Source organism: Mustela erminea, chromosome 1 (assembly GCF_009829155.1).
Source record: "Mustela erminea isolate mMusErm1 chromosome 1, mMusErm1.Pri, whole genome shotgun sequence".
In the NCBI taxonomy this organism is placed as follows: Eukaryota; Metazoa; Chordata; class Mammalia; order Carnivora; family Mustelidae; genus Mustela; species Mustela erminea.
This window is the reverse complement of record NC_045614.1, coordinates 51402478-51421383: the sequence shown is the minus strand read 5'-3', so window position 1 is coordinate 51421383 and position 18906 is coordinate 51402478. Positions and strand designations below refer to the sequence as shown.

General features: G+C 41.5%; 1 long non-coding RNA gene across 1 annotated transcript in view; it reads left to right on the top strand.

Moving 5' to 3' along the window:
• Positions 1-5522, top strand: part of LOC116580182 — a 75609-nt gene extending 70087 nt beyond the window's left edge. Inside the window, exon 7 of the long non-coding RNA XR_004281540.1 lies at positions 5484-5522. This is a non-coding gene — a long non-coding RNA (uncharacterized LOC116580182). The remainder of the gene's footprint in view (positions 1-5483) is intronic.
• Positions 5523-18906: the final 13384 nt, after the last annotated feature.

Below are 18906 nucleotides of genomic sequence, written 5' to 3'. Positions count from 1 at the left end.
CAACTCAACAACAACAAAAAACCAGCAATCCAAGTAGAAAATGGGCAAAGGACTTGAGTAGATATTTCTAAGGAAGAGAAACAAAGAGCCAGTGAGCACCTGAGAAGATGCTCACCATCACAGCTCACTAGAGACATGCAAATCAAAACCATGGTGAGGTACTACATCACACCCACTGGGATGGCTGCAGTCCGAAAAGGAAATAACAAATGTTGGTGAGAATGTGGAAAAATTGGAACCCTCATACACTGTTAGTAGGAATGTAAAATGGTACAACCACTGTAGAAAACAGTATGGCAGTTCCTCAAAAAAGACAGGAGTGCCTGGCTGGCTCAGTTGGTAAGGCATGGGACTCTTGATCTTGGGGTCATTGAGTTTAAGCCCCATGTTGGGTATAGAGCTTGCTTCTTTAAAAGAAAGTAAAAACAGAATCACCATTTAATCTGGCAATTTTACTTATTATTATGTACACACAAGAATTGAAAGCAGGGACTTGAACAAATATTTAGGCACCAATATTCATAGCAGCATTATTCACAGTTGCCACAAAAGGTGGAAGCAGCCCGCGGTCCGTTGGTGGATGAATGAATAAACAGAATGTGCTATATACATACAATAGAATATTATTTAAGCTTAAAAAAGAGTGAAATTCTGACACATGCTACTACATGGATGAACCTTGAGTACATGCTAAGTGAAATGTCACTAGTCACAAAAGATCAAATTCCACTTATGTGTATGATTCCACTTATATGAGAGACCTAGAGTAGTCAAAATCAGAAAAAAATTAAAATAAAGGTTACCAGGGGCTGGGAAGTTTAATGGGTACAGGGTTTCAGTTTGGGATGCCATAAATATTCCTGAGATAGATGTAGTGATGGTTATACAACAATGTGAATATACTGTCAGTGAATTGTACATATAAAACTTGTTAAGATGGTAAATCTTACATGTATCTTACCACAGTTTAAAATTTTTTTTTGAAGATTTTATTTATTTATTTGACAGAGAGAGATTTATTTGGCAGAGAGGCAGGCAGAGAGAGAGGGAGGGAAGCAGGCTCCCTGCTGAGCAGAGAGCCCGATGCGGGGTTCAATCCCGGGACCCTGAGATCATGACCTGTGCCAAAGGCAGAGGCTTAACCAACTGAGGCACCCAGGTGCCTAAAGAATTTATTTTAATGAAAAAAATGATCACTCAAAAAAAAAAAAAAAAAAAGATCACTCCAAAATCATACAACTGTAAAGACTGACAACACGATGTTGTCAGAGATGGTGTGATCCAGCAGACTGTGAGTGACTGTGGCTGGGTAAGGTGATGGCTGTCCAAATAAGGTGTATTTTGGTAGACAGTGGATATGACATTGCAGTGGACTCATGGCAACAGAAATGGTGACAGTTTTCAGACATTCATCTGTTTTGGCAGGTAGCAATGACTTAAGCTTGACAATGATCAACAAATTTTGGCATGAAGATATTCAAACGCCAGAGCTAGTGTAATTTCAGAATGGAGCCGTTCTCAGACCTTTAGTGTAAATGATCTTCTGTTGTGAGAACAGTATGAGAAATGCCATAAAAGATAGAGATGTAGAGTACCTATTTGTTCACTGATTCTTGAGGCATTCCTATGTCATATGTTCCAGGAGACAGGACAAAGAAGTGAGTACATTCCTCCTTCTTTTTTCCATCCTCTGCCATTCTGTGCTTTCTTCTTAAGTTGTCATACTTGGGCTGTGTGGTTCATTTTGCCTTGTTAGTAAGGCGGATGTAGTGCAAATCCAAACCTACAAAATGGTACCGTTGGGGGAACCAGCTGTCCTCTAAGTTTTTCAGAGATTATGTGCAAGTTTATGTGCAAGATACTGTCAGCAACAGCATCTATGGGAGGAGTGAGGGCAGCAGGACTGTTTCCATGGGAAGCTCTGAAGCCAGGAGCATCCTCTAGAGTTGAGTGAGACAAGGGATTGGGGGCACCTACCTCACAGTCATTGGTGCATGTTCTTGGGGAAGGGACATAATGGAAGGTGAGTAGCTCTCTTTGGCTGAGGTCAAGGCTCCAGGGGAGTTGGAGCTGGCAGTCTTCAACAGCCAACACCTCTGGGGCAGGTAGGGATTGAGTACTTCAATTCTGCAGGGAAGCTGCAACTCTTGGTGGCACAGCATACTTATAGATACTGCACCAATCCATTGCTTTTGTCCTCAGGAATTATTGGTACAAGAAGTTTGCCATTTCCTGGAAAGTTAGCACAAAGTACCAGCATCATGAACAGAATAGGAGTTGAATTTTTGTTCATTAAAAAAAAATCTCTTGCTCAGACAATATTATAATAGCAAAAATGGAAATAAAATTTTATTAGACTTGTACCTTCCTTCTGAATTGCTTGTTTTTACTTGTTATGCTGTTATCTGGTAAATATTCTAATATATATACCAACTTTATATAGTAATGATTATAATCATTGTATATGTGTATTTGTAATATTCGTATTATATGTATATAAATAATACAATTTTTCCTGATTACTGTTGTTAGTTTTAAATGAGTTAAATTTCATACCGAGAAATGTAAAGATCTTAAGTATGTAATTAGATTAGTTTTGATAAATGTATACATTTGGGTAACTACCAACCCAGTCAAGGTAAACATTTCTGTCATTCTAAAAAGTTCCCTAGTCACCCTTTCCAGTCAAACTTCACTCCCAGAAGCAACTCCTGATTTCTTTTTTGTCTTTTTTCTTTGTTCCAGTTTTACTGAGATATAACTACCACAGAACACTGTATAAGTTTTTTTTTTTTTTAAGATTTTATTTATTTATTTGACAGAGAGAGATCACAAGTAGGCAGAGAGGCAGGCAGAGAGAGAGGAAGAAGCAGGTTCCCTGCTGAGCAGAGAGCCCGATGAGGGGCTCGAGCCCAGGACCCCGGGATCATGACCTGAGCCGAAAGCAGAGGCTTTAACCCACTGAGCCACCCAGGTGCTCCAAACACTGTATAAGTTTAAGGTGTACAGCATAATTACTTATATATAGTGAAATTTATACTATACATATGAAATATGTACTATATACTGAAATATATATATGTACACTATATATAATCTCTTATATATAGTGAAATAATTACCATAATGTACTATTACATAGTACATAATACATTTAGTTAGCATTCATCATGTCATATAGACACAAAAATAAAAAAAGAAAAATTTTTTTCCTTGCAATGAGATGTGTTAAAATTTACTCTCTTAACAACTTCCAATATACCATACAGCCATGTTAGCAATGGCCATCATGTTGTACATTACATCCCGGTACTTGTTTATCTTAACAAGGACATTTGTACCTTTTGGCCACCTTCTTCTATTCCCACCCCTCCCATGCTTTCCCTTCCCCTGTCTCTGGTCCACAAATCTGGTCTCTCTTTCTATGAGTTTGCTGTTGTTTTGAATTCCACATATAAGTGAGAACATACGGTATTTGTCTTTTCTGTCAGACCTTTCTCACTTGGAAAATAATGACCTGAAGGGCCATTCCATGTCATCACAAATAGCAGGGTTTCCTTCCTTTTTATGGCTGAATAGTATTTTATTGTATATAAATACCACAACTTTTTAATCCATTCATCTGTTGATGGACACTGAGGTTGTTTCCATGTCTTGGATATTGTGGATAATACTGCTATGAATGGTCTCTCTTCAACATAGTGTTTTTGTTTCCTTTGGATATATTCCCAGAAGTGGGATTGTTGGATCATATGGTTGTTCTATTTTTAATTTTTTGAAGAACTTCCCCACTTTTTTTCACAGTGGCTGTACCAATTTATATTCCCATCAGAAGTACACAGAGCTTCCCTTTTCTCCATATCCTGGCCTACATTTGTTATCCCTTGTCTTTTGTTGATAGCCATTCTAACAGGCATGAATGATGTCTCGTTATGACTTTGATTTGCACTTCCCTGATGATTAATGATGTTGAGCACCTTTTCATATTTCTGTTGGCCATTTGTCTCTTTAGCAAAAATGACTCTTCATGCCCTTTGTCCACTTCTAATTGGATTATTATTACTTTTTGCTGTTGATTTATACGAGTCCTCTATATATTTTGGATATTAGCCCCTCATCAATGTATGATTTGCAAATTTTTGTTTTCATTCCATAGGTTGCCTTCAATTTTGTTGATGGCTTGCTTTGCTGTGCAGAAGTATTTTAGTTTGATGTAGTCCCATGTGTTTATTTTTTATTTAGTTGCTTGTGCTTTAGGTATCATATCCAAAAAATTATTGCCAAGATTCTGTTTCCTATCACCATGAATTAGTTTTGTCTGTTTTTGCATTCTGCCTGGAAGGAAGCATAAAAGATTAACTCTTCTGATCCATACTTATTTATTTATTATTTTATTTTTTATACTCTTTTTTTTTCACCTCACAAGGCTATTAAAATACCATTGACTATATTCTCTATGCTGTACTTTTCATTTCCATGACTTACTCATTCCGTAACTAGAAGCCTGTACCTCCTACTCCCCTTCACCCCTTTAATCCTTCCCTTTACTCACTTACCCTCTGGCAGCAATCAGTTTGTTTTCTGTATTTATGGGTCTGTTGTTTTTTGTTTGTTTATTCATTTTTTTTAGGTTCCACATATGAGTTAAATCATAATGATATTTGTTTTTCTCTGACTTTTCTCTTAGCATGATACCCTCTAGTTCCATTCATGTTGTTGCAAATGGCAAAATCTCATTCTTCTTTATGGCTGAGTAATATTCCATTATATATATATTCCACATCTTCTTTATCTGTTCACTTATGGATGGACACTTGAGTTGCTCCTGTATCTTGACTATTATAAAAATGATGCAGTAAACACAGGGGTTGCGTATCTTTTCAAATTAGTGTTTTCATTTTCTTTGGGTAAATATTCCCTGGTGGAATCACTGAATCATACAGTATTTCTATTTTTTAAAAAGATTTATTTATTTATTTTAGAGGGGGAGAGAGAGAGCGGGGGAAGGGGCAGAGGGAGAGGGAAATAAGCAGACTCCCTGGTGAGTGGGGGGCCCACCTTGGGGCTCAACCCCAGGACCCTGAGATCATGACCTGGGCTGAAATGGAGTTGGTTGCTTAACTGATTGAGCCACTCAGGCCCTCCTGGTATTTCTGTTTTTAATTTTTGGAGGCACCTCCATAGTGTTTTCTCCACAGTGATTGCACCAATTTACCCTCCCACCAACAGTGCCCAGGGTTCCTTTTTCTCCATGTCCTCTACAACATTTACTTCTTTATTTCTTGTCTCCTTGATTTTAGCCATTTTAACAGGTATAAGGTAATATCTCATTGTGGTTTTGATTTGTATTTCCCTGATGATAAGTGATGTTGAGCATCTTTTTGTGCATCTGTGGGCCTTCTGTATGTCTTCTTTGGAAAAAAAAATCTATTCAGGTCCTCTGCTTATTTTTTTTTAAAGATTTTTATTTATTTATTTGACAGAGAGAGATCACAAGTAGGTGGAGAGGCAGGCAGAGAGAGAGAGAGAGAGAGAGAGAGAGAAGCAGGCTCCCTGCTGAGCAGAGAACCCGACGTGGGACTCGATCCTAGGACCCTGAGATCATGACCTGAGCCGAAGGCAGCAGCTTAACCCACTGAGCCATCCAGGTGGCCCCCCTCTGCCTATTTTAATTGGATTATTTGTTGTTGTTTTTATGTTGAATTGTGCAAGTTCCTTATATATTTTGGATATTAACCCCTTATCAGATATATCATTTCCAAATGCCTTCTCCCACTCAGTAGGTTAGCTTTTCGTTTTGTTGACGATTTCCTTCACTGTGCAAAAATTTTTATTTTGGTGTAGTCCTAATTGTTTATTTTTTGCTTTTTTTTTTTTCCTCTTGCCTTAGGAGACATATCTAGAAAAATGTTGCTATGGCTATTGTCAAAGAAATTACTGCCTACGTTCTCTTCTATGACTTCTATGTTTTCAGATATCACATTTAGGTCTTTAATCCATCTATTTTTTTGTATGGTGTTAGAAAGTGGTCCTGTTTCATTCTTTCGCATGTAGCCATCCAGTTTCCCCAGCACTGGTTATTGAGGAGACTGTCTTTTCCCTATTGTATATTCTTGCCTCCTTTGTCATAGAGTAATTGACCATGTAATCATGTGTTTATTTCTAGGCTCTCTGTTATGCTTCATTTTATCTATATGTTTTTGTACCAGTACCATTCTCTTTTGATTACTACAGCTTTGTAGTAGATCTTGAAATCTGGAATTGTGATACCTGCATCTTTGTTGTTCTTTCTCCAGATTGCTTTGGCTATTCAGAATCTTTTGTGGTTTCATACAAAATTTAGTATTTTCTGTCCTAGTAAAGTGAAAAATTCTGTTGGCATTTTTTATAGGGAGAGTGTCAAATCTGTAGATTGCTTTGGGTAGTATGGACATTTAAAAATACTAATTCTTCTTGTCCATGAGGATGGACTATCTTTCCATTTGTTTGCTTTGTCTTCAATTTCTTTCATCATTGTTTTATCATTTTTAGAGTACATAAAGTACATAAGTCAGAGTACCCTGGCTTGCAGACAGCTACTTCTTGTTTGGTCTTCGTGTGATGGAAAAAGAGAGCAAGCTTTTTTTTCAAAGTACATGGTAGTATAGTTTTCAGAGTACTTACCTCCTTTGTTAAGCATATTCTAGGTATTTTTCTTTTTGGTATAATTGTAAATGGGATTGTTTTCTTGATTTTACTTTTTCCTACTTAGTATATAGAAAGGCAACTGATTTCTGTGTATTGATTTTTGTATCCTGCAACTATACCGGATTCATTTATTACTTTTAATAGTTTTTTGATGGAGTCTTTAGGGTTTCTATGTATAGTATTATGTCTTCTGCAAATAGCGAGTTTAGCTTCTTCCTTACTAATTTGGATGCCTTTTATTTCTCTTTCTTTCTTTCCTTTTTTTTTTTTTTTTTGTCTAATTGCTGTGGCTAGGATTTCTAGTACAATGTTGAATAAAAATGGAAAGCATAGACATCTTTGTCTTCTTCCTGATCTTAGAATAAAAGTTCTCATTTTTTTCCCATTGAACAGGTTGTTAGCTGTGAATTTTTCATATATGGCCTTTATTATATTGAGGTGTGTTCCCTCTAAACCCACTTTGCTAAGAGTTTTTTTTTTTTTTTTTTAAAGATTTTATTTATTTATTTGACAGAGAGAAATCACAAGTAGATGGAGAGGCAGGCAGAGAGAGAGAGAGAGGGAAGCAGGCTCCCTGCTGAGCAGAGAGCCCGATGCGGGACTCGATCCCAGGACCCTGAGATCATGACCTGAGCCGAAGGCAGCGGCTTAACCCACTGAGCCACCCAGGCGCCCTAAGAGTTTTAATCATGAACGGATGTTGTACTTTGTCAAATGCTTTTTCTGTATCTATTGAGATGATCATGATTTTTATCCTTCATATTGTTAACATGATGATACACAAACATTTTAAACAGCAACTTTTCCCCTTTACTTTATACTACTTATGTATTTTTTCTTTTCCTTTCTAAAAAGATTTTATTTATTTATTTGAGAAGGGAAGAGAGAGAGAGAGAAGGAGAAAGAGCACAAGAGCAAGGGGAGGGAGAAGCAGATTCCCCACTGAGCAGGGGAGCCCAACATAGGGCTCAATCCCAGGACACTGGGATCATGACCTGAACTGAAGGCAGATGCTTAACTGACTGAGCCACCTAGGCACCCCTGTAGTTTTTGCTTATAAACAATACATCCTTTTATTATCAACACTCAAAAATATGAAATTATATTATGCAACATTAAAAATAATTGTCCTTAGGGGTGCCTGCGTGGCTCAGTGGGTTAAAGCCTCTGCCTTCTGCTCAGGTCATGATCCCAGGGTCCTGGGATTGAGCACCGCATCCGGACCTCTGCTCAGCAGGGAGCCTGCTTCCCTTCCTCTCTTTGCCTGCCTCTCTGCCTACTTGTGATCTATCTGTCAAATAAATAAATAAAATCTTTTTAAAAAATTGTCCTTAGATCCACTTCCTATAGATAACCACTAAATCTTGACATATTATTTACAGCAGTGGTACAACATCAGAAAACTTGTTAGATATACAGAATTTTAGAGTGCTGGATGGTTCAGTTGGTTGTGTCCAACCCTTGATTTCAGCTCAGGTCATGATCTCAGGGTTGTGAGATTGAGCCCTATGTTGGGCTCCATGTTCAGTGCAGAATCTGCTTGGGATTCTCTCTTTCCTCTTCCTCTGCCCCTTACCCCACTCTCTCTCTCCCCCTCTCTAAAATAAACAAATTTTTAAAATCTTTTAAAAAAAGAAATGCAAAATTTCCAATCTCATACCAGACCTGCTAAATCAGAAACTCTGGGAGTAAGGCCACCAGTGTGTTTAAAGACATTTTCCGGGGTGTCTTTGATACGTGCATATTTGAGGACCATTTTCTTAGAATGCTTTCTCCCTCCTTTCTTTCCTTTTCTCTTTCTTTCTTAGATGAGATTATACTATACTCACATTTTTACATTCTACCTCTTTGGGTAACTTTTTATTAGGAGAATTACCATGTCATGATGGATAAGGAGTTAACTTATCCAGATTAATTAAAATTGGTGTGGAGTGTAAGGCGGCTAAATATAGCCTGTTCTTACTCTTGCCTTCTCTTGTGGTAACGATTTCTCAACGAGAGCACATTTGTGGATGACTTCCTTTACTTGCTCTCACCATCTTAGAGTGTGATGATGCTGGAAGAAATGTGTTTGAATGGATTGACTCCAGTTGTATTTGGGAAGATTTACAAACAGACCTTATCTCATGCAGGACTGGTGAGCAATAGTTTTATCTGGGCAAGTGACATAGAGGGCTGATACTTGCGGTTCCCAAATAAGAACCAGTCTTACAAAATCTAGGGGGGCAAACCCAGACATGCCAATGGCAGGGGAAACCTCTTGAAGGAAAGGTAAGTATATAGCTCTTTGGGAAACACGAGGTCCTTGATTCTGGTTGAATAGTAACCCTCCCTCTTGCCTCATGACACAGCACTACTAAGGTACACTGCTTCCTTTGAAGACTCCATTGGCAGGCCTGACTTTGGTCTGCCTTGGAAAATCCTTATCGACTCTTATTGTCATGAGATGATATTTGTTAGGTTGAAAAAGGAAGGCAAGGGACCTTATCCAAAATTGTCCCCAGAATATAGCCCTGTATATAAAAGCTTTCTAATCCTCTTACAAGAAATAACCTTTGGTGGGGGGGGGGGTGGGGGGAAGAAGGAAAAGAAGAAAGAAAAAGAAAGAAAGAATGAATGAACCTTTCAGGAAATGGCCTATGAGGACTCAGATTGGGGAAGTGACAATCCCCAGATTGGGGAAGTGACAATTGGGGAAGTGCAATCACTTGCACAGGGACAGTGTCAGACAGTTTCAGAGCAATAGCACTATATTGGCACTTCTGGGAAAAGGTAAGGAAAAAAACATAAAAAGCGGTGTGATGGAATACAAAGATCCGTGGGTTCTGGGATCAGGTTAACCTGGTTTAGAATCAGAGCAGAGGCACTTATGGGTTGTGTGACTATATCAGTTATGTATTGCTAAGTAACACATTATCCCCCAAAATGTGTCATAAGAGCACACACTTTATTATCTTAAGAGCACACACTTTATTATCTTAAAGTTTTTGTGTAACAAGAATTCAGGCTGCAGTGCCTGGGTGGCTCAGTTGGTTAAGTGTCTGCCTTCGGCTCAGGTCATGATCCCAGGGTCCTGGGATCAAGTCCTGTGTCGGCTTCCCCACTCGATGGGAAACCTGCTTCTCCCCCTCCCTCTGCCTCCCCCTCCCTCTGCCTGCCCCTGCTTATGCTCTCTCTCTCTTTCTGTCAAATAAATAAATAAAATCTTAAAAACAGAGAATTCAGATTTGGAATTGCGGGTCCTCTGCTTCAGGCTGCCATTCAGGTTCACAAGGCTGCAGCTGAGGTGTTAGCTGGTGCTGAGGTCTTATCTGAAGACTCAACTGGGGAAGGTCTTATATTCGTCAGCTCAGGCTGCCATGACAAGGTACCACTGACATTTATGTCTTCCCGGTTCTGGAGACTAGAGGTCTAAGATCAGCATGGTGGGTTCTGGTGAGATCTCCCTCCCTGGCTTGCAGACAGCCACCTTCTTGTTTTGTCCTCACATAATGGAGAAAGAAAGAGAACGAGCTTTCTGGTCTCCTACAAGGCCCCACCCTCACAAGCTTATCTAAACTGTATTACCTCCCGGAGGCCGCATCTTCATGTACTAGCACTTTGGCAGGTAGGGCTTCACCATACACATTTAGGGGGAACACAATTCAGTCCATAATGGATCTGCTTCCAAGCTGACTCAGGTGATTGTTGGCAGGATTCAGTTCCTCACAGGTTGTTGGACTGAGTGCCTCAGTTCCTTGTTGTCTGTTGGTCAGGTCACCCTCAGTTCCTTCCATGTGGGCCTCTCCAATAAGGCAGATGACTTAGCCTCTCTGAATTCTCCCCCTTTATATCCTGTAAAATGTGGATAATTATAGCTGTCCTAGAGTTGTTGTGGGATTCATTGAGGTAATGTGGAAAATGGCTGGTGTTGTTGGGGCTTCCTGAATGGTAACTATTATTACTATTATTATAATTTTTGGAGCAACCGATACTCTGGAGTCTAGCTATTGTCCAGACAGCATATGGGACCATGCCACTTGTCCTCTGCTGTAACACAGAGGCTTCTCCAGGCAAATGACAACTTCTAAACTGCTGAGAAAATACAGCTCTTTTCCCGAAGCATCTCAGACCACATGCCTAGCAGTTCTAAGACGTGTACCATGGAGTCTACAGTAGTCATACATTCTGTTTTCCCCCTGTTCAAGCCTCTGAGGGCAGGCCCAAGAATTTCCTTTCATGCCCCTGGAAACCAGACCCCTTACAGCATCCTCTGGCCTTGCATGACAGATTCTCAGGGAAGTTCAACTTGAGCCACCTTGGCACAGTGGATCTCAGTTTGCCCTGTCTCATAAACCAATGTCTGTTCTCTGTCACAGCGTCTGCGTCTGCTTCTTTCCCATCTAATCCTGGGCACAGTTAACAAGGTGAAGCATGCTTTTCAGAGGGCTTGAAAGCCATATCTTCCTCAGTCATCATTTGGGGTGACTACAGGGGGAAGTATAACTTTGTCTTATTGCCATGGGATAATGTAGATGTCCTAATCCTCACTGTGTAGAAATAAGACCAGACTGAATGTCTGTTCTGAATTATCTTTCTGCCTAAATGGAGCCCAGGAGGGACCCTAACTTGCAAAAAAATATATTATTCAGCCCAATGCTGATTTCATTTCCTAAAAGAGATTGGGTCCAAATAAGACTTTAATTGAATTCAGCCTCTTGACCTGATACTGACTTGGTTCTCCCTCCTAGTGCCTTCCAACATTAGACGAGGGAGGAGGAGGAGGAGAAATAGACAAATAAAGCGATTCACATGGATTTATGGGTCGAGCCACTTCCACATTCCGTAAAGCCCCAATGACTGTATAGGAAACAGCTGCAGTATTTACTGGGGACTGGTAAGGCCTCATTACCATCCCACCTCCTCACAGGGGGTGTTTGGCTCCAAATGGAGTGCAGCGGAGGGAGTAATTGATTCTGCTGCCCTGGCACCTGGTGTTTCTGCCAAATGCCTGAGGTCGCGGCAGCAAACAAATCCTGTTCCACCCAGTGGAGGGAGGCCTCGGGGCCTCTAGTGAGAGGTGGAGAGCAGAGCCAAGAGCAGGTCAGAAGAGATTCTGTTGTTTATCTGTTCATATTTTTATTCATTCACTCAAGAATTATTTATTGAGCACTTACTAAATGTCAGGCACTGTTGAAGGCACAGGAACATAGTGACAGATGTGGTCCCTGCCTTCTTAGAGTTTACACTCTAGAGATGCTCAGTCCAATACAATAGCCACTACATTTAAATTTGAACTCATTAAAATGAACTCAAATTAAAACTTAAGTTCTTTAGCTACATTTCAAGTGCTCCATAGGCTAGTGGCTCTTACACTGGACATTACAGGTCCAGAACATTCTACCATTGGCAGAAAGTTCTATCAGACACACTAGTCTCGTGTGGATAGGGTGGGGAGGGCTTGGAGACTGTCATTCAGTGAACAAACATATACATAAATAAGATAACTTCAGATGTGGCGGTCATATGAAGAAAATGAAACAGAGGAATGGGTTAGAGTTGTCTTTTAATAGGTCTGGGTGGGCTTCTCTGAGAAGGTGACCCATGGCCAAGACCCTGGAAGGAGGTGAGTGCACAGCATCCAGAAGTACAAGAAAGCCACTGTGGCTTGGAGTGGGGAACCAGAGAGTGAGTGGTATGACATTGGGCCAGGAGCAAGTAGAGGCCCAATCACATGGGATGATGGGGAAGAGTAGGCATTTAATTCTAAGCGGTGGGAAGCCGCCGCAGGATTTTTACCAACGAGCTGTCATGATCTGATTTACATGTTAAAAGCTTGTTCTGGCTCCTACATTGATCATGGATTGTCAGGAGGCGAGAATGGAGGCAGAGGGCCAAGGAAGAGGCTATTAAAGCTGTCTAAGCAAGAGAAGCTGGCCCCTTGGAATCAGGGACAAAAGGGCAGCAGCTAACCCCAGAGGGGTAGCTCTGTGGGAGACAATCTCTTATCGGAAGATATGGGGACAGTCACAGTACCCCGTGTGTGCAGTCACTGATACAAGGACGCAGTGAGGCAAGGTTTATAAAGTACCCCATCCTCCTGGGACAGCAGCACTTGGCGTTACCTTGTCTTGCTCACCTTTGGTCTCTCCTAAATGATGGTAACAGCCTCTCCTCTGGCCCTCTAGTCCTCTGTCGTGCTTCTTCTAGTCTGGTTTCCACACTGCCCCGGAATCACCTTTTCTGAAGTTGCAAATCTGATGAGGTCAGTCCCCTTCAGGGGCTCCCAACTGAACCCCCACCAAACGCGAGACTTGTTACTGTTGGTCAGGAGGTTCTTCACACTCTGGCCCACGTCTCTCTCCAGCATCTTCTCCCTCATGCCCCACCCTCAGCTCAGGCTCCACCAGCACTGATTATCGCCTCTCAGCTCACGCTGCTCCCTCTGCCCGGAGCACTTTCCCTTCCTGTCTTGGACTTACTATCTCCAGCTCTCTTTCTAGGCTCAGCTTAGAAATTTCTGCCTCTGAGAAGCTGTCTCTTGGCTCTCTAAGCCTTCAAGTGCCCTTAGTTTCAGGTCCCATGGAACCATGTACTTCTCCATCATGTTGAATTATAATTGCTTGTTTACCTGTCTGTTCTGCTAAACTAAGATCTCCATGACAGTTGGGACTGTGTCTGTCTGGTTCATGATTGTATCTTGTTCTTCTTATGCTTAGCTCATGAGAAGTGCTTAAGATGTATTTGTTGAATGAGTGGGTAAATGAGGTAAAAATCTTCTTTCCTATCCTTTGGTATAGCTACTTTCTTTCCCTTTATCCTCTTTTCCCCCATTATTATAATTATAATTATTTATTTATTTTTTTTGAGTTAACCATTATCCGGGCTTCCTAACCCAAGTATCTTAGCTTGGGCTGCCATAACAAGTACAATAGACTGTAGGCATCTATGTTTTCACAGTTTTGGAGGCTGGAAGTCCCGAGATCAGGGTATCAGCATGGTTGGGTTCTGGTGAGGACCCTCTTCCTGGCTTGCAGACAGCCCCCTTCTCACTGTATCCTCACATGGCAGAGGGAAGGAAGAACGGATGAAGTGATGGAAGGAGAGAGAGAGAGAGAGAGTCAGAGAGGTAGAGGGAGGGTAAGTGCAAGCTGTGTGGCATCTCTACGTGTAAGGCAGTCACCCCATCATGAGACCCCACTCTCGTGACCTCATCTTACCCTAATCACCTCCCAAAGGCCCCGCCTTCAGACACCATCACATTGTGAATTAGACTTCAATGTGGGAATTTGGAGCAGGGGGACACAACCTTCAATCCCTAACACTGAGACAGAGCGAGAATTTGATGTTCTCCATTTCCTACACTGACCTCTAGATTTCTTAGAAATTTATTGGCAGCCTGTGGCCTGCATGATGTAGTAGAGTCGGATAACTGAGGTTTAGAGCCCAGCTCCAAAAGTGATGACCTATAAGACCTTGATCAAGTCACATCATCTCTTATTTCTCCCAGTGCTTGATGGAGGGCTTCTAAGGTGGTCAGGACATACTCATTAACTGCTTACACAGCCTCAGTGGGCATTTCGATACTTCCTCGTAGCCATATGATAAGCCTTCCCATTCATTATCTCACTTAATGCTTCCAGGAACCCTAAGAAGCTTTATTATTCTCCCATTGCAGAGATGAGGTGGCTGAGATTCTGGGAGTCTCAAGTTGGCCCTTTGTCCTGATCCTGGAACTTTCTCCTCATGCTCTTGTTTCCTTGTCTCCTATTTTACATCCTTGCCCTCTCTCCAGTCTTTAGGACTTGTGACCTGGGCAGCCATCTGGTGGTCTTTAAGAGGTGGCCCGAGTCATTGTAGCTTGGTGCTATGGTCTGAATGTTTGTGTTCCCCCAAAATATACTTATTGGAATTCTAACACATAATGTGATGGTCTTAGGAGGTGGGGCCTTTAGGAGGTGATTAGGTCATGAGGATTGTGGTCATGATACATGAGGTCATTATGTATGGATTTGTGACCTTATAAAGAAGACATGAATCTTGATTTTGACTTAGGTCATGATCTCAGGGTTATGAGATTGAGTCCCACATCAGGCTCCCTGCTTGGTGGGGAGTCTGCTTAAGCTTCTTTCCCCCCCACCCCCCGCAATCTGTCTCTCTCTCTCTCTAAAATAAATAAATATTTTAAACAGAGAGAGACAGACCTTACAGAGTTCCTTAGTTTCTTCTGCCTTGTGAGGATAAAATGAGAAGTCTGTCACCCAGAAGAGGACCCTTACCTAGCTACACTGGCACCCTTATCTTGAACTTCCAGCCTCCAAAACTGTGAGAAATAAATGTTTGTTGTTTATAAGCCACCCAGGTTGTGGCATTTTCTTATGGCAACTTGAACAGACGAAGACTCTTGACCACCTAACAAAGTGCCCATACTGTGATTGACCCTCATACCTTAGAATTTAAAAACTTAAAAAGGTGCAAGTTCTTTCATATTGGACATTCATGGGGTCAATATATCACATCCTCCCCTTTTTTATTTTAAAGGTTTTATTTACTTATTGAGACAGTGGGGGAGGGGCAGCAGGAGAGGGAGAGAGAGAGAGTCTCAAGCAGACTCCCTGCTGAGTGCTGAGCCTGATGCAGGGCTTGATCTCATGACCTTGAGATCATGACCTGAGCTGAAATCAAGAGATGGATACTTAACCAACTAGCCACCCAGGTTCCCCCAAAGCTTACATTTTAAGAAGCAAAATAAGAAGTTTTTGGAACTGGCTTTGCCATCTACTAGCTGTGTGACCTTGGGCAAGTTGCTAGTTGGCATCTAATAAGTGCGTCATACATATTCGTTAAATAAATATAGACTCTCATCTGTCTCCTTTATTTACTTCTAGTTGATTCAAAACTTGAAAGGGGAAGAAAAGGATACGATATGTGCCAGTATCCCTTTCTGTGAAGTGTTACTTATATTCTTTACTTATTTCTCCTCTGGACTGTTGGTGTTTTTCTCATAAGTTTGAAGGAACTTCTTTTTTTCAGTACTCATTTTTTACTGGAGTGAAATTCATATAACAAAATTACTATTTTGAAGTATACAGTTCAATGGCATCTAGTACCTTCACAGTGTTGTGCAACCATCACCTCTTTCTAGTTCCAGAACATTTCCATCACCACCAAAGAGACCCTCTAGGTCTTAAGCAGTCTCTCCCCATGCCCCACCTGCCAGCCTCTGGCAGCCACTCATCTGGTTTCTGTCTCTATGGGTTTATCTAGTCTGGATATTTCACATAGATGGACTTCTACAATATGTGGCCTTTTGCGTCTGGCTTCTTGCAGTCGGCATGATGTTTTTGAGGTTCATTCATGCTGCAGCACTTATCAGTGCTTCATTTCTTTTTATGGCTGGATAATATTCCATTGTATAAATAGAACACGTTTTAGTTCTCCATTTGTCTGTTGATGGACATTTAAATCGTTTCCACCTTTTGGCTATTGTGAGCAGTGCTGCTTGGAGCATTTGCATACAAGTATTTGTTGGAATCGTATGTTTTGTATATTAGGGAAATTAGTCCTTGGCCTATAACAGGTGTTGCAAATATTGCTCTTCAGTTTGCAGTTTGTCTTTCACTTTGTTTTATGGTGCTTTTGACCAGGCAGGATCTTGAAAAAATTGTTATGCAATTGGCCGTCAGGCTTTCACAGCTTATAGGTTTTGTGACACAGGAAAGCCATCCTTATACTTGAGGTTATAAAATAATTCTCCCATCAGAGCTGTCACTTACACACTCCTTTCCTCAAACAGGGATTAAAAACAGGCCACTTGCACTCTCCCCCTGGGGTTGTCTTGAGGCCCAAATAAGATAAGCAATACGAAAGGGCTTTATAAAATACGGACCAGCATATACACACATGGCATGTTGTCATTGCCACTATTAATTGTATGCAATTCTGGCAGTAGCTAGTTGAGCTCTGTGGTCACTTTCATTTTGCAGAGCAGAGACTGAAGGGCAGAATTATTCAGCCAAGGATGCAATAATTGGTAGCATTGGAGAATGTCACAGAAGATACCAACTCTTAGTAGTCGCCTTGGGAGGGTTTCATATTTGGCTAAAAAAAAAACCCCACAAACATTGCCTTAAACCCAAAACTTTTCTGGTCATTCTTCCTCCAAGTAGAGGTTCCCCCACCCCCCCACCAGGAAAAGAAACCAGTTTAGTGAGTTTTGAGTTAATCAGCTATAAATTGTGATTTGAGATTCATCAATGGCCATTTTGACATGTTTTCATTATGGTTTTAAGCCTAAATTCTTTTTTTTTTTTTAAATGGCAAACTTTATTTATTTATTTATTATTTATTTACTTTTTAAAATTTATTTGTCAGAGAGAGAAAGGGAGAGAGAGCGAGCACAGGCAGACAGAATGGCAGGCAGAGGCAGGGGGAGAAGAAGGCTCCACGCCGAGCGAGGAGTCCGATGTGGGACTCCATCCCAGGACACTGGGATCATGACCTGAGCCGAAGGCAGCCGCTTAACCAACTGAGCCACCCAGGCATCCCATTAAATGGCAAACTTTAGACTGAATACTGTATTGCTTGAGAGAAAAAACATAATACTTCACAATGATTGTCACTACGATGATTGTTCTGGTGTAGAATTGTGTACTGGTTAAGTCCTTGGGCTACCATATTGGTCAGACCTGGTTTGAATATGATTCCGTTAGTAGCTAGTTTTGTGACCTTGGAAATTGCTTCATTGCTCTGTGCCTCTGTTTCCCTGTCTGTAAAACAAGGATGATTACAGAACTTGACCCAATGGGTCTTAGCAAGAAATCAATGATGACATCTATATAATGTACTTGGCCCAGTGCCTAGTTGAAATGAGGGCTTGATAAATACTAGCTATTAGGATAATTCAGGAAGAGCTAAAAGAATTTAGGAAATGAGCCTGAGGTAAATGGAATATAACCTTCTGGGGAGTATTCCCATCCTTGGGGGTGGCACAGATCAAATAACATAGTAGAGCCCCTTGCCTTGCCACATACCACACTTACTTTTGGAGGAATCTGATTTCTCTTACTACCTTGTGAAGGGTAATCATCAGGAGTGGCAGCTGGTTCTCATATAACAAGGAAGAAGTGCCATGTGGAGGAATGTTGCAGAAGGGCAGTGGGGAGGCCAGTGAGCCTCGGGGAGGAACAGAAGGAAAAAGTCAAGGGCATCATACCAGGGGGCCTGCCTAGGTCATACCACCTCTTCCTGGGGAAGGAAGATTCTGGGTGATGTGGCTTCGCTGTGCGTGGAAATTTATTTGCAGGAGACATAAACCTTTCTTATATTTCTTCTTTCTCTGCTCTTGATCCAGGGATCTGTGGAGCCCGAACTCTGATCCTAGGCCCAACGTGGTTGGGCCCTAAAAAAAAGCAATATCTGCAGGACCTCTGCTATGTGCCGGGCACTTTAAGCTCATGATCACCTTGGACTCTGTGCTATGAGTAATATCACCACCATTTTACAGAGGAGGAAACTGGAGTGAGGCTCAGAGAAAACACAGAAGCGACTTAGGGGCCCCCACAAGCTGGTAAGTGGCGGAACTGGAATTTTAATCACCATCTGTTTTACACCAAAATCCAGCTCTTTTGCTGCTCGGCATGTAGCTCAATACCATACTTCACTTCATTTTCTAGAGCCTTTTGTGACACTTCTGTGGCTCAGTGCCCTACACATGGGTCTCCCAGAAATATCTGAGGATTCAAACTTTTAGTAATGATGAGAATAGCTGACACTTACTAGTTCCTGCCTCTGACGTCAAGCAGGTTAAATCACTTGTGCCATTTCTTCGAACTATAATGGCAGAGCCAGGCAGGGAATCCAGTCTGTCATATCCCAAGGAAGGCAATACTTAACTTTTTTCCTTTCCTATGCTTGAGGCAGGGATGCTAATCTCTGGGCACATCTTTCTTAGGTAGAATGTATGGCTTCCATTGTTTTAAACTGGTCCAGGGGTGCCTGGGTGGCTCAGTCATTAAGCGTCTGCCTTCGGCTCAGGTCATGATCCCAGGGTCCTGGCATTGGGCTCCCTGCTCAGTGGGAAGCCTGCTTCTCCCATTCCCACTCCCCCTGGTTGTGTTACCTCTCTCACTGTCTCTCTCTCTGTCAAATAAATAAATAAAAGTCTTAAAATAATAAACTGGTCCAGAGGGAGACCTCAGAGGGACTGAGCATGCCCCCTCAAGGTGAGGCAAGAGGGTG